Source organism: Gorilla gorilla, chromosome 9 (genome assembly GCF_029281585.2).
Source record: "Gorilla gorilla gorilla isolate KB3781 chromosome 9, NHGRI_mGorGor1-v2.1_pri, whole genome shotgun sequence".
Lineage (NCBI taxonomy): Eukaryota > Metazoa > Chordata > Mammalia > Primates > Hominidae > Gorilla > Gorilla gorilla.
The window spans coordinates 113,683,349-113,698,612 of record NC_073233.2 but is presented as its reverse complement, the minus strand read 5'-3'; the positions used below and the strand labels follow the sequence as shown (position 1 = coordinate 113,698,612).

Below are 15,264 nucleotides of genomic sequence, written 5' to 3'. Positions count from 1 at the left end.
TATTTGTCACAATTAATGAACCACTATTAACAAATAATTATCAAATAAAATTCATACTATATTCAAAAATAAATAGATAAAAACTTAGAAATGATGACTAACTGACCTAACTGCATTTTTATTTGGTTACCTGAATAAAAAAATTTAAATATGTGTGAAGCTATTTGTTTTTCCTTGGAATTCATTAAATTCTACACTTGCCGTCATGTTAGGAATTTAGCTGTAGATCTTTCTGTTCCTGCTTTGTTATTAATGTTTTATTTTTATTAGTTACCAGACTTTTAGATAAGCAGTTATTTTAAATTTCAGGGGATTTATAGATTGAATCTGCACTTTACTACTTGTGAGACAGGTTAGCCATGTACTTATTTATATTTAGGGAGAAGATGGACTTAAATATATTTTTGATCAAAATCTCTATCAGTTTTTAAAGAATTTGTTTGTCTGTGGATCTGATCTGTCTGTATGTCTGATTTTACAACTTTTGGGAAAAGGATTGAATTACAGGTATGCTCAAAGACCTTAACATTCCTCAACTTCTTTATCACCATGAAAATATTTTAGATCAAGCCACAATAATAAAAAAGAATGAAGATTATTACAAATTCTGAAAAGTCTTAGTACCATAACTTCCCAGTGCAAATTGATCTATACTTGCCTTTTCTCTCTCTTCTCTCTTTGCCTTCCAACCTTGGATCCAGGGAGAAAGGACTTCAAGTGCCTGGGCCACATTAAAAGTCACCCATATTATTGTTTATCTTTCTTTTCTCTCTCTGGTTCTAGATATGAGTAGCATTTTAATTTATTTCAACCAGGACTCTAGGGGTGTGTTTTAAAGTAGCCCTTCAAAATTAATTGAGCCCCAAAACAAAGATCAACAAATCCATCTCATGGATGAATAAATAGAGAACAATAATATTAGATCAATGGAAAAGATTTTTAACACACACACACGAACAACACTATGAAATGCAGAGTAGGATCTATCTCTTTAATAAGATTTAATATATTACAAAGAAATAAATTTTAGAAATAGCTATTTTATATTAAATAGAATAAGAGAACCAAAAGAGTATTGAGATATGAAAATTGAAGTAGATCAAATAAAATTAACATTGAAAACAGTAAAAGGTAACAGGCTGTACAGATTATTTGAAGCTAAACAGAAGGTAACTATGAGAAGTATTCAGAACATGAAGGAAGTAAGCAAAGGGCAGACAATGTGAGCAAAAATGATTAGAGTAGAAGATAAAATATGGAGAGTTATTATATGAGTAACTAGAGTCTGAATAATAATGGACAGAGATAAACCCAAGAATTTGTGATAGAGAAGGAGAAAAAAAACACAAGCGAACAACTTCTCAGAGCTGAAAAAAAAAAATTGGATATGTATAGGTCTCTTTGAACTTCATAAAAACCAAAGCAGAAATTGACATCAAAACACATTGCTAATGAAAATTAATCAAAGTTATCAAGTTTGATACCAGTTTATCAAGAGAGCTAGTTCTGCAAGGCATAGAAAGAAAAAGATTTTTCCTCTGTAACCTCAATTTTTATTCCTCAGAGGTAAGCACTTGAAACTCTTAGAAGTTTCTGATGGTTTTGACTTCTTTATAAATTTCTAAATGTGTAAGTTCAAAATATACTTGTACTGCTATATCTTGACTCTTTTTCAATGTTTAACATTATCTATTGATATCTCATCATAAAAGATGAGGACTGAGCTATCTAGATTCCATACAATTCACATCTGTTTACCCTCTTTCATTCTTATGCTTCTAATAAAATTGTTATAATTTTGAGATAGTTAAATACACAATGTTATTGTATTCCCATTGTTTGTATTAGATCATTTTACTACCCTCTCTGAAAGCAGTTAGGGGCTGCTCTTTATTCCCAGTGTTCTTAAATTACATAATGACATAAATAAGGATTTTTCCCTCATTTGTTGTTTTGAGCCATCCATGGCTCTGTTCAATTTGAAAATTCTTATCCTTACAGTCTATGAAATTTTTAGTTTTCTGTCTTCTCTTTTAGGAATTACTATTGCTTGACTATTTGGTGTCATGGACTGATTCTCAATATCTCTTAAGTTTTTCACTTCTATATTTCCTTTGTCTTTACTTTTCTAAAATATTTTGTCAATGTTACACTTCAATTCCTTTTTATATTTATTTTTGTTATCTTTTTTTAATTTTCAAGAGCTATCATTTTTGTTGTTTTTTGAATATTCCCTTTTATGGTCTCCTGTTCTTGTTTCATGCATATGTAGCACCATCTCTTATCTCGTTAAAGTGTTCGGACTTTTTTGGGGCACTTTTCTTGAATTTCTCAGTGGCTGCGCACTAATATTTACAAATAAGGCACTAAAAAGCTCACTAGAAGACCTGGGTACCATTCAATATACAAAATTTCATTTCACAGCCTGTTTTCTTCACGGCACATCTTCTCTAAACTGTTTTGTGTCTGCAAGTCTGGAATATCTTTGCTTTGTTCTCTTCAAAAAGTAAACACTCAGATTTGTACAGGATGAGAGATGGGCAAATGCCATTTACCTGACTTAGGAAAGAAATGGGGAGTTTGAGTTTTTAAATACATTTTCAATCAATATACCTGTTTCCAGCCCCAGAGGTCTTCTTTTCAAGGAAACTGGTACCTCCATTCTTGAACTTTTCTGATGGGTTCTGTGATTTGAATTGTTTATTCTCCTTTGTTCTATCTCTCTGTTCTGATCTAGCCATCAGCTTCCTCTGCTCTGCTAAATTAAATACCTAAAATCTCTCTGCTTTACTGGCCCCCCAATTTTGTTCTCCCATTCCCATTATGTGGGGATATGACCATATCTCAACCACTTATATTTCTTTTTTATTGTCATTTTTTAGGATATTGGAGAAAATGGTGGTAAACAAACAAACAAAGAATTCAGTTCAACTTATTTAATGGGAAGTTTAAATGTTTTAACTAAAACAAACAAAAGCTTACAGTTACTAGTCTAAAGAGAACAAGAAAAAAATACAAATTACTTTTATTGGATTATAAAATCAGGCTAGCTTTGAATTTCTCTTCTGCAATTACAAATTGCTTTGGTTCTTTGTTGTTTTAAGGCCTCTCTAATCTAATTATATTTTCTTCTAAATTTCTTGATTAAATGGAATCTTGAGTCAAGCCCTTCGTTTCCAGTTAGGCCACATTTATGGGTTACTAAGGAAGGCTGTCTGCCACAAAATAACTTCACAGAATCTGACATTTTGTTATTTAATAGTAGAATACACACTTTGTGTCGAGAAGGCTTTTAAAATTTCATAAATCCTTACTAAAATGGAAATGTCTATGGATGGGATAACCTCCTAAGCTATTAGCAATTATTAGGGTCAAGAAAGTCCAGAGCCAGAGGGAAGTGCAGCTGATCACTATACTAACCTTTTTGCATTCTTGAATTTTTTGTTTTTGGCTTTTATGCTAATTCAGTCATTTAGTTTATGGCGATGTTTGACTTTGGCTAATGCCTTTTGCCTTAGTTATTCCAAAATTCGGCTTCTGATATGGGTTTTTCTTTTTGTGGCTTGTTTTTTTTTTTTTTTTTTTTTTCCTGATTTCTTGCTCTCCACTTGGTCTTTACACTACTTGGGCATTTTGGAAGTTTTGACTGATTGGAAAGCTATTTTAGAGACTTAATTGTTCATGTTTTCCCTCTTAACCAGCAGTTATGGGTGAGTGAGTTGCCTTACTAGATTATGGATGATCGCTTCGCCTTTTCTATCTATATTCTATTCCCGAATCAATCTTTTCACTGATGAGTCACATTAATTAGCTAATACTGAGTGTCTGTAGAACAGTACTCTGATTTCTTTTTAGCCTACTCATTCCCAAATAAATATCATATTAAAAGTCAGTATTACAGAAATGGAATAAGGAAAGGCCAGCTTAAAATAACCAATGTAACAAAGTGTTAATTTAAAATATTATGCCTATAATTTTGCATACATTCTCAGTCCATTATAAAATTGTTTCAAATTATAAAATTATGTGTCTAAGAGGGCATAGTCCCTGAGATTAGTTGCTTTAGTTTATGAGGATACAGAGATTCTCCAAAGTGTATTTTTATATTATATATTCATAGGTATCAACAGTTATTTCTTTTATTCTTGGCAGTCATTTTTATGTTCTCTTTGGAAAAAAGGCAAACTGCTGTGTTCCAGTCATTTAATTGAAAATCCCACTGCAATGATCTTTACATCTAATACAACTTCCCAGTGGCTTTCATACAGAAATAGTTTTCAAGTAAAACATACTTTTCTACCATTCCAAAAAGAGATGGAATGCGGTTAAAAACTGAAGGCCATTAGTTTACCAACAGCTACCACCATGCTCTCAGAATTTTAAAATTGTGCAATCATCCATATAAAATAAATTTATTTTTATAATAATTTTTCCCTTCATTCCAACCAACTATTGTTAGCTGTGACTTATTTACCTTCTTGAAACTTTAACAATCTTTATCAAGGCTGCCTTATGTCTACTGTCATTTTTCTGTGCAGGAGTATACAACGTAACTGGAATTCATTTTATCTCTTTTTCAATACAATGCATAGTTTTATAAACTTGTTAAGTGGGGGATTCTGCTTTTTTCCTTTAACATGGAGATGTGTCATATGTGTCATTTCCTGAGGATAGTCCAGTGGTCTAGTGCGTGCGTGTGTGTGTGTGTGCGTGTGTGTTTGTGTGTTTTAATAAATTGGAAGCAAGAACATTTGATGTTCATGAAGTTACACTTATTTATTAGGGAAAACAAAAAGACAGCTTTACATCATAACATGTCTTTAATAATCAGGTTTATATGCCTCAAAGGCTAAGAAAAACTATGATGAAATGTCATATCATGTAAATCTATCAATTAGGATGTTAACATTTTCTGTTTGTAATATAAATGAGAGCCACTAGATTACCAATCTGCATGTTAAATAAATGCAGCATCAAGCATAAGTAGGTAATAATGCATCCTACAATAAAATTCCAATCATATATAGCAAATGAACAGGTCTGTTAATTTTCTATGCCCAAATTCCTTATTCTTCTCCTCTTCAAATTTACCTTTTGTTTTTTTTAAATCTAAGAAAGGTCAAATGTAAAAGTGAGAGCTAGTCTCAACTGTAACCTCCAAGATACTAGTAATCATGACTCTTCTCTCTCTCTCTCTCTCTCTTTTTTTTTTTTTTGGTATAGCACCAATCAGAATCACCTATCTATTCAATTTACCAACTATATCAGAAGCTTACTTTGAGAACTCGGCCACCTTTTCTACATTTTTGAGGTTCCAAGCAAGGATCATTAGGAGCTCATGAAGTGTTCTTTATCTGGAAGATACACAATGTGTGTTGCTTAACTAATTAAAAATGGAATTATGATAGAAATAGCACATCAATTTATTGATCTGTTCATGAACATTGATCTAAAATATTTCTCAGAAGAGTCTATTGATTTAATTACTTCAGTTATGCCTTAATACAGTTAAAAGAGTTAACTTTTTAGTGTAATGTAATTTTCACTTTAATATGTATAATTAATAACTTTTGTCCCACCTTATGAAGCACATTAATGTAACCTGTGAGACTCTCATCTATATAAAATTTTATATGTATATATGCACATTGAAGATGTATTTATTTATACAGGTGAACATCAATATATCATTAGCCAAGAGAATATCTAAATTTCATAGTGGCAAATAACCTAAATTCTCAGAGCTGCAGTCTTCTTCTCTCTAACATGGAACTAATATCTCCCTTGCCTCCTGCAAGAATTTGGTAACTATTAACAGAGATACTATATATAAGAACAGTCTAAGAAATGGTAAATGAAAAGGTCCCATTAAACAGTCCCATTAGATGTATAAAAATAAGTAATTTTTATACAAGCAATGTGCTTGGCTCAATACACATTTTAACACAGAGATATTAATATAATAAAAGACAAGTAGACATATCTATATTTCCTGTGACCTGGTAGATCACATTTCTTTTGAGTTGAAAGGTCTTGCCTAAAAATTTCAAATGTTAGTTACTGTGATTTAAGTCAAAGATAAATTTAAGATATACTTAATTAAATTCTATATTGAATAGCACTATTGTAAGATTTTAGTATACATGTGTGCATATGTGTATAAAATATTATGTAATATCTATAATATTTATATTCTTAATGTAAGTGAAATAAACCTAATGTAAATTTTAAAAGTATAACAATTAATATGTTTTGAAATAAACAAATAAAAAATAAATGTTGTTTTTTTTTCAATGACATAATCTTTGTAATTAACTACCTTGTAGGATATAGCCTAGGAAGAGATGTATTCTATATTCCTGTAAAAAAATCTTGCCAAACATTAAAGAAATACTCAATATTTTTATTTGTAAAAATTTTGAACTGAATAGTAAGCAATATCCAGAAAACTTTTCAATAGATTCACTAAATTGCTGAGTAAGTGAGAAAATAGACTGAGAAGTTGAATAGTTATAAATTACTTTTTTGATATTAAGCTTGGTTGCATTTCAAAATCTTTTCTTCATTTTGTGCCCAAAGTTCAATTAACTAATACTTTCTACATCTTGACAGCTAGGTCATTGAAGAGGTTAATCAAGTGTTTGGATTTTATTTGTTATCAAGGTATAACTACTCATCTTCATATTGTAAGTACTTAGTTATTTCTGATGGTTTTAAATCTGAGAGGTTGATTCAGTTCTTAAATAGGAATGCATAGAGGAAGCTCTGTTTCAACATCTCCTGGTCCAGCACTGTCAGGCGGGCTCTGCTTTTGGTGTTCTACCAGCAGATGAAATCTTGTTCTTGAATTCCAGCCTCTTTTCGGCTAATTTCTGTTCTTCTGCTCTCTTCTCTCACCACCAGCCTCTAGAACTCAGATGCCCTGGGCTTATAAGTTTGCTTTGGGTCATTGACTAAACTGATGAGTCTCTTTGATGTGGCCGCATCTGCCCATCTGGACCCAGTCAGGCTGCCTGCCAATTTAGCCCTTTGTTAACTCATCCCCTTACTTGGATCTCCACTAATTACTGCCATGTCCTGCTCAAATTGGCATCCCAGATGCTGGCCTTTTCTTCAATCTTGCTTTGTGATACTGCTATCCTGCGTGTCTTTTCCTTTGTGACTCATCTCTAGGTATCATACTCTTCTTGGTATTACAAAGTATTTTAGTTAGATATCATGAAATCTTTGCTTGAATACCTTCAGTGATCAGAAGCACAATATCTACCAAGGAACTCAATTCCATTTTCATTATAACACTTATTATTAGAAAATCCTGTCTTATTTTTAGTCAAATTCAGCTTCTCTACAGTTTTTTTTCCCTAGTTTGACCTCACCAACAATGAGCATAGTACTTGTACATTGTAGACAGTAAATGGTAGTAAATGGTAGTGGCTATTATTTATAACTCAAAGTTTTCAATTGGAAGATTTTTCTCATTAAAAATAATATAGTTGAAATAAAAAAATTATGTCTCTAACTTTAATGGAACTCACTTATGCTCTGAAGTTAGAGATATTTCTGAATTTCCTTCTTCAAAGTTTATTTGGCACTTTTTTATTCAGAAAGTAATTATTTCAGATAAACATATTGCTTTCTATTTTTTCTGTTAAAATGTTCATTTTTCTCTCTACTTCTAATCTTTATTAAAATAAAACCTACATTCATATAATCCTAATTTCCTGCATGTTTTTAAATATTTGTTGTCCTGAAGTTTATTGAGGCTTAACATTCAATATCACAATCTAATTTTACTGTATTTTTCACACATACTTAAATTGATTCATCATTTTAAATATTAAATATTTAAATATTTCAACAGGTAGATACATTTAAATACAGTTTCTTCCTTTTTTCTCTCTGAGTTTTAAGAAATAAGATTTTGTGGTTTCCAAATCCTTAGTTTATTCCTAATTTCATCTCTAAGATTGTTATTCTGGGTTTTCCTGAACAAAATAGCTCAATTTTATTAGGATTTAATGTTTCTATTGTGATAAATTACTAGGAAAGTTAGATTTATGTTACTATTCATACCATGCCGTATTTAGTTAATTTATACTTTATGTTAATTGATTTAGGTTCTGAGTTAACTTCCTGTATAATATCTATCTCCTAAAAAGCACCTATCCTATATTTTAAATGTGTTTTATGATTCTAGGCTAATATTAAGAAGCTCATTCATGGAAGAAAACCTTGTTAATTTATTTATTTATATCTTAGAATGAATCTTAAAGTTATTTTTAAAATTAAAAAATTTTAATGTAGCAGAAGTAAATTAGTGGCTTAGATGAGTCTTGCAAGCTGCAAAACTAAAACGAGATTGGACAGTTTGCTTACTATGGAAATAAATGAAGAAGATGATTTAGGAATAAATATTTGACTTCTTATTCATTCAGAATGCATCAATTATTTTAATTGATTAGCCATGTCTGAATTTAAATATGCTGAAACAATTCTTAATATTTAGTCTATATTAATTTTATGTATTTTTGTTTTGAGAAACAATCCTTGTCCCCTAATTTAAATTTGACATAATTTGAAAAGTCTAGACTGAGTGTTCCAAGGCATAGGTACCTTGACACATTATCATTAGGAGTCTTCACAGCCACACTTTAAGCTAATGAGGCATTACTGTCCTCATTCTAATTATAAAGAAGCTGAGGCTTAGAAAATATAACTTGCTAAAGTTAGTAAATGGTAGTCTCAATATTTACATAAGCTATGTGTAACTTCCTCTTTGTCATTTCTCTTGATTTCACCCTTTCACACTGTAGTCACTCACTCTCATGTTTATACCTTTGACATTGGCAAAAACTGCAGTTCTCCATAATCTCCATTTCAATCACTTACCCTCTGACCAATTCCCTCTAGAGCTATACTCTAAGAATCCTTTGATCCCACTAGAACCATTAATCTATTGGTCCTACTTTTTTTGTTCTATCTTTCATTGTCTTTATGTGTTTTCTTGCTTTTAAAGCCAGCTTAAAATTTATGGGTAATCATAATCATGCACGCATAAACCCTCAACTCCTTTGCCCTCTCCAATGTGTCACATTCATTTGGCAAAATTCCAATCCAGCTTAAATTCAGTTCTTTGTTACTCTGAGCCTACGTCTTTATAGCTGAATGTTACTAGAGAAAGTGAAACAAACTATTCTGCCTTTAAATACTAAATGATCCCTGGTAACTGTACTCTATGTTCCTAGTCCATTCCCTTTCTTAATTTGCTAGATGATTTTTAATCCTTTCTTCTCTTTCCTCAACTTTTCTACATCTTTGATTTCAGCAGATGACCTTGAATCATGCTTCATCTAAAAATTGAAGCCTTCATAGGAGAACTTCTAAAAATTCCTGCCACTATATCTGTTCATGCATATATTCCACACAGTAACTAAATAGTAATAAAATAGTAATATAATAATATTCAGTTACCATGAGTGAATCCTAAGGCCAAATCCTTTTTGTCTACCCTGGGTTCCATCTGCTATTATCTACTAAAGAACATTTCCAGATATTCTCTCCTCTGTCTCCAGCATCATCATCTTCTTTGTTGATTATTGCATAGCCCTATACCCGTTGTAATTTCTCCCATCTTAATCCCATTTTCCCTCCAGCAATTGACTCATTCCCATCCTCTTGACATCGAAACTACTTGAAAGAGTCCTCTCTTCCTGCCATCCTCAGTTTCTTTCTTTTTGCTCTTTCTTGCACACCTTCAAATTAGGTTTTTACTCTATTCAATGAAACTGCTCTTGAGAAGGTCACCAGTGATCACCATGCTGTTAAATCCAGTGGCCATTCCTTAGCATTTGACCACACTGATCACTCTTCCCTTAAAACCATTTGATACTTGGCATCTAAACATACTCACCTAGTTCTCCTTCTACCTTGCTAGCTACTCTAGCTACTCTTGTTCTCGGTTTCTTTGTTGGTTCCTTTTCATCTCAACCATCTCTAAGGATCAGAGTGCCATAGGGCAGAGTTTAGAACTTGGATTTCTCTTGTTGTTCTCTCATTATCTATGAACTAACACTCTCTGGGGATGAGTTAAATACCACCTTAATACTAATAACTTTCCTCTGAATTCCATACCAACATATCTAACTGCCTACTTCATATGTCCAGTAGGAGGTTTAATGATAAGCACTTCAAAATTAATATGTTAAAACCTGAGCACTACCTGACTTCCCACCAATATTCTTTCCTCTGTTCTCATTTCAGTAACGACAATTCTGTTTTCTGGTTGCTAGAGTCAAAAAGCTTAGCATGGTTTTTGGCTCCTTCCTTTCTGTCACATTCAGAATCCTGTTGTCTGTACCTTCAAAACATATTCTGAGTTCAACCACTTCTCACTACTCCTAGTGCCAGTTCAACCACCTTCTCATCTAGATTATTGCCACAGTCTCCTAATCGGCCTCTGTGTCTCTGTCCACACCCATTCTTAATTAGTATACAGACACATCCTAAAATATGTCAGATTGTGTCACTCCTTTTCTTAGTCAGAATGAAAGCTTGCGAAGTTCCAAGAAATGTAGCATCCATTACCTGCCTGAGATCCTTTTCTCCTCTTTTTTTCTTTGTTCCCTCTTTCCACCCACTTTGGCTTTGTCACTCTCCCTGAAACACTGTAAAGAAGCTGCTTGCTCACTCAGGGTATCAGCATTTGGTGTTCCTCCTGCTCAACAATCTCTTCCACAGAAGTCCTCAGGGATAACTCCCTCACCTTCTTCAGGTCTTTTGTTAAATATACCTTCTCATGTGATTCAACTTTTCCTTTATCTTATACTTCACATCCTTGTTGCCTGCTTTACTTATGTTTCTTTGTTATGATATTATCTAATTCATCTTTTTAAGTGTCCACTTCTATTACTTGAATGTAAGCTTCATGGCTATAGGAAGTGTTGTCTTGTGCATGTGTGTGTGTGTATGTGTGTGTGTTTATGTCTATGTGTGGTTTTATATATATGCATATTGTTATTGATTTTAGTAGTGTTATTATTGCTGAATCTAGGATAGTTCCTGGCACATAGTAGGTGCTCAATAAATATTTGCTCAATAAATGAATACATAGATGAGGCAGAATTCAAACTTGGCATCGGCTCATTCCAAAAATGTATGTAATTTCCATTGTTTAAATTTGAATCAGCAATCAACTAATTAAATACATTGAGCTCTGTGCTAGGCCCTAAAAGGCAAGCAGTTATGGAGTTTATGCTCTTGTTGTAGAGCACATAAAGCCAAGAGTGAACAACAGAACTTGGCATACAATTACTTGCCAATGGTGTGGTACTGATTACAAGTCCTACAAAAGAGAAATGAACAAGACACAAAGGAACTCATTATAGTTTCAGAAAAGGTAGCACGATTAAGTTGATTTAAGGTGACATTTAGCCAGATTATGAGAACAAAGAATCAGATGGGAAAGACGCTGCAGTCTTGAATGACTAGAATGAATTAGAGGTGAAATTGGGGATTAAGTTTTAGTATGGCAGGTGGTATTCCAAGAAAAACACATGAGAGTTGAGATTTTAGGGTGTGGTAATTTGAAAGCTAGAGTGTAACCTTAGGCCCGAATGCTAACTATATAATCAGGCTTCCTGATTATTTATATTTGTGGAACCAAAATACTTTGATTTTATAGAAGTTACACATACACCACAATTCTCTTCTAAAAGGAGTACATTACTCATAAACCTTAATTCCATACCCTTGTATTGTTAGCGGGCTTTGCTTATGCCTTGTTTTTCACCTAAACACAAATGCTATACTATTTCCTTCTTTTCTTTCTTTTCATTTGTTTTATTTATTTATTTATTTATTTATTTTCAAGACAGGGTCTTGCTCTGTCATCCAGGCTGGAGTGCAGTGGCGTGATCTCGGCTCACTGCAGCCTTTACTTCCTGGGCTTAAGCCATCCTCCCATCTCAGCCTCTGGAGTAGCTGGGACTATAAGCATGCACCACCATGCCGGACTTTTTATTTTTTGTATTGACGGGGGTTCACCACGTTGCCCATGAGCTCAAGCCATCCACCCACCTCGGCCACCCAAAGTCTGGGATTACAGATGTGAGCCACCATGCCTGGCCAGCGGTATTTTTACGTATCAATGCTTCTAATATGGTGCCTTCTGTATAGTCCCTGGATTTATTTTGGACTTCTTTCTTCTTATTACCAAAATACAACATTATAGTTTACATTTTAAGGAAAAGAAAGGCTAATGACAAAACCTTCTCTGAGATGTTTACAGAAGTGTCAGTAGCTCTGAAAGTATTAATCTTTTAAATGTTATGGAAAAATAGATTTTCCTGGATTTACTTAAGGGGCCACTTTATTTTCTAGCAAAAAGATAACTTTTCTTTCTTAATGTTACTTTCTTAGTTTCCCATATGAATAAACTACAGATAACTACTCACTACCTATGGTCTACTTGTTTTCTTTTGCACCTCACAGGAAGATGGAGAAACCAGAACACTGATGGCAATCATCCCACACAAAAGGGGACTGATTGAGGGTAATTACAGTAATGACACAGTATTTATCAAATTTTGGAAATGTATGACTAAAATGAGAATTTATATCCATGAGGCTAGTTACAGTGGAAACTAGATGCTCTGAGAGGCCAGCTCACATGGTTTCCAAATCTCACTAACTGCTGCCAACTTATATAATCAATATCAAAGTTGTATCATGTTTCAGATTCAAGGTTTGAAAAAGAAAAATGACAGATTGAAGATTTGATCAATAGAAAGTACCCAAATAAATAAACACATGGTAGAGAGAGCAAAACATTTGGACAGTCTTGCCAAATGTACTGCATTTGATTTTAGGATAATGGATAAGTTGGATGGAATCAATGAAAATATTGAATTGCATCCTGGGGAATGAACAGTACAGAAAAGAGAGGGTTTGGCTGAAGATAAAATTGAAATGGAAGCACCTGATATAAATATATTTTAAAATGGTACAGGTTATCAAGAAGTCACTACGTCAAAACTGAAAGCTTAGGATAATGATTAGAAATGGGTCTCTCTGCAGGCATTTGTGACTGGCAATCTTTCCTGCATGAACTCTCAGCCAAAATGCCACTTGTCATTTGCTGAAGCTCCTACCTTACTTCCTCTATTTTACTTTGAATTATCTAAGCCACTGAAAGAAGCATAAATGTATTGTATTTTTAGGCAACAGCTATAAAGTTTATGCTAATAACAACAATAATATAGTAATAAAGTTGAATATAAATGCATAATAAGCATCGATGTTCTAGCACCATGTTGATTTTCTTCATTTCTCTATTTTTCTAAAAAGAATGAAGATCTCTGATCTTCTCAAATTATTACATCCATTAAGTGTTGCTTTCCCTGGCTTAGTGCTTGCCCCTTTCCAAATCAGTTCTCTCCAGAGTGATCTTTTACTCTCAGTTTGTAACACCCATCACTAGCTTTCCATTACCCTTAGAATGAAGTGCGAACTCTTTTAAGTCTTTTCTCACTTGGCCTAAGATGATCTCTTACCCCTCATCTCCTGCACCCAGATGTCCACATCACACATTCACACTCTAGTTCCTTTCGTAATAAACTTCCTTCAGTTTCTTGAATGTTTCATACTCTCCTACAAGTTTTTCAGGGGGAGCCAAGGCATGACTTCTCCATGAATCCTCGGAAGACCACCCTGAACTACTATGTGCGTGTATGGTGATAACATCGTATTCTTCCTCTATCAGTTCACTTGTCACGTCATTTAATAATTAAATTATTAAATGATTAAAAATCATTTAATTAAATAGATTAAAAAGATTAAATAATCTCTTGTTTAATTAATTTCTTTCCTGCCTTCTAGACTGGAGTGCTTAACAATTTCTGGTATCCTTAACCTATTAAACGTTGTGGTGAAGTCTGTAGTTCTTTTCTCAGAACTACGCTTTTAAATGTATGAAATAAATGACACAGACAACAAAAGTAACCAGTTATGCAGTGCACCAGCATGGCACATGTATACATATGTAACTGAAATTCAATTTCAAAGTATTAAAACTAAATTTGTGATATGATAAGATACCTGATTCTTTATTAATGCATTAAATAACAAAACCTAATGGTGTGTCAATAACAGTTTCAAAATCATTATGAGTAAAAATGGTCTTCTCAGATGTGTGCAACACTGGAATGTGGTATGTAATCATCTGTGATTTTTAATGTTTCACAAAGTCACAGGTACTGCTAATACCTCGGTGGTTTATGGCCTATATTCATAATTTAATTTAATGCTAAATTTGAGTTACAGGTTAAGAAAACTAAAGATGTAATTAAGATGTAATTGTTTTTCCTATCTAGAAGTTTACAATTCTCCATCTCCAAGATTAAAACCCCTGGATTAGAATGTCAGCTCCGTAAGGACAGGTCCCAGATCTGTCTTACCATTGAATCCCTATTTATTACTACATAGCCATATAACCATAACCACAACCATAACTCTCTCTCTCTCTCTCTCTATATATATATGTATATATCTTGTGAGAGAGATATATAGATAGATATAGATAGATAGATATGTATATATCTCAGAGAGACAGATATGTGTGTGTGTGTACATTATATATATATATATATATATATATAATGTACACACACACACATACACACACACACACACACACCCCGGCACACACATACACATATATGTGTGTATATACACCAGTTCCTGTTCTATTTGCTGGAGATAGAGCTGTGAATAACAAGCCAAAAACCCTGTATCACAGGGTTTTCATTCCATTGGAAAAGGAAAGCAGTCTCTAGCATTTCATAGACTGTTTATAAACATGAATGTTCCTCTTTTTTGCTTTGTCTTCTTCTAAGATCAATAAGTGCCCATAAACACTGAATAAGATAGTTTTTAATCGGCCATTGGAATTTGGAATTAATTGGTGGACAAACAGACCATTTAAGAAATTGAGTGATTGTCATTACCCTTAAAATAGACATTATCATAACTGCCGACTACATTTATGGCTCCTAGATATGCAGAATTATAATTCTCACATCTCTTTGTGTTTGCTCATGCAATTCTTCCTTCTGTGAGTGCCTACTGCTCCTGATTAAATACTAACTCTTCAAGATTAAAATATCTCTTACTCTGTGAAGAGTTCTCTCCATTCTTCCCCACACTGCTTCACCATTGTGGTTAGGAATCCTCCAAACATCCTTTGGTGTTCAAATAGCATGTTGGGCA

General features: G+C 33.1%; 1 protein-coding gene and 1 long non-coding RNA gene across 10 annotated transcripts in view; one reads left to right on the top strand and one right to left on the bottom strand.

Moving 5' to 3' along the window:
* Positions 1-5,292, top strand: part of LOC109028926 (uncharacterized) — a 41,563-nt gene extending 36,271 nt beyond the window's left edge. The window contains exon 3 of the long non-coding RNA XR_008669859.2: positions 5,224-5,292. This is a non-coding gene — a long non-coding RNA (uncharacterized lncRNA). The remainder of the gene's footprint in view (positions 1-5,223) is intronic.
* Positions 1-15,264, bottom strand: part of GRIA4 (glutamate ionotropic receptor AMPA type subunit 4) — a 377,201-nt gene that overhangs the window by 174,017 nt on the left and 187,920 nt on the right. The window lies entirely within an intron of this gene.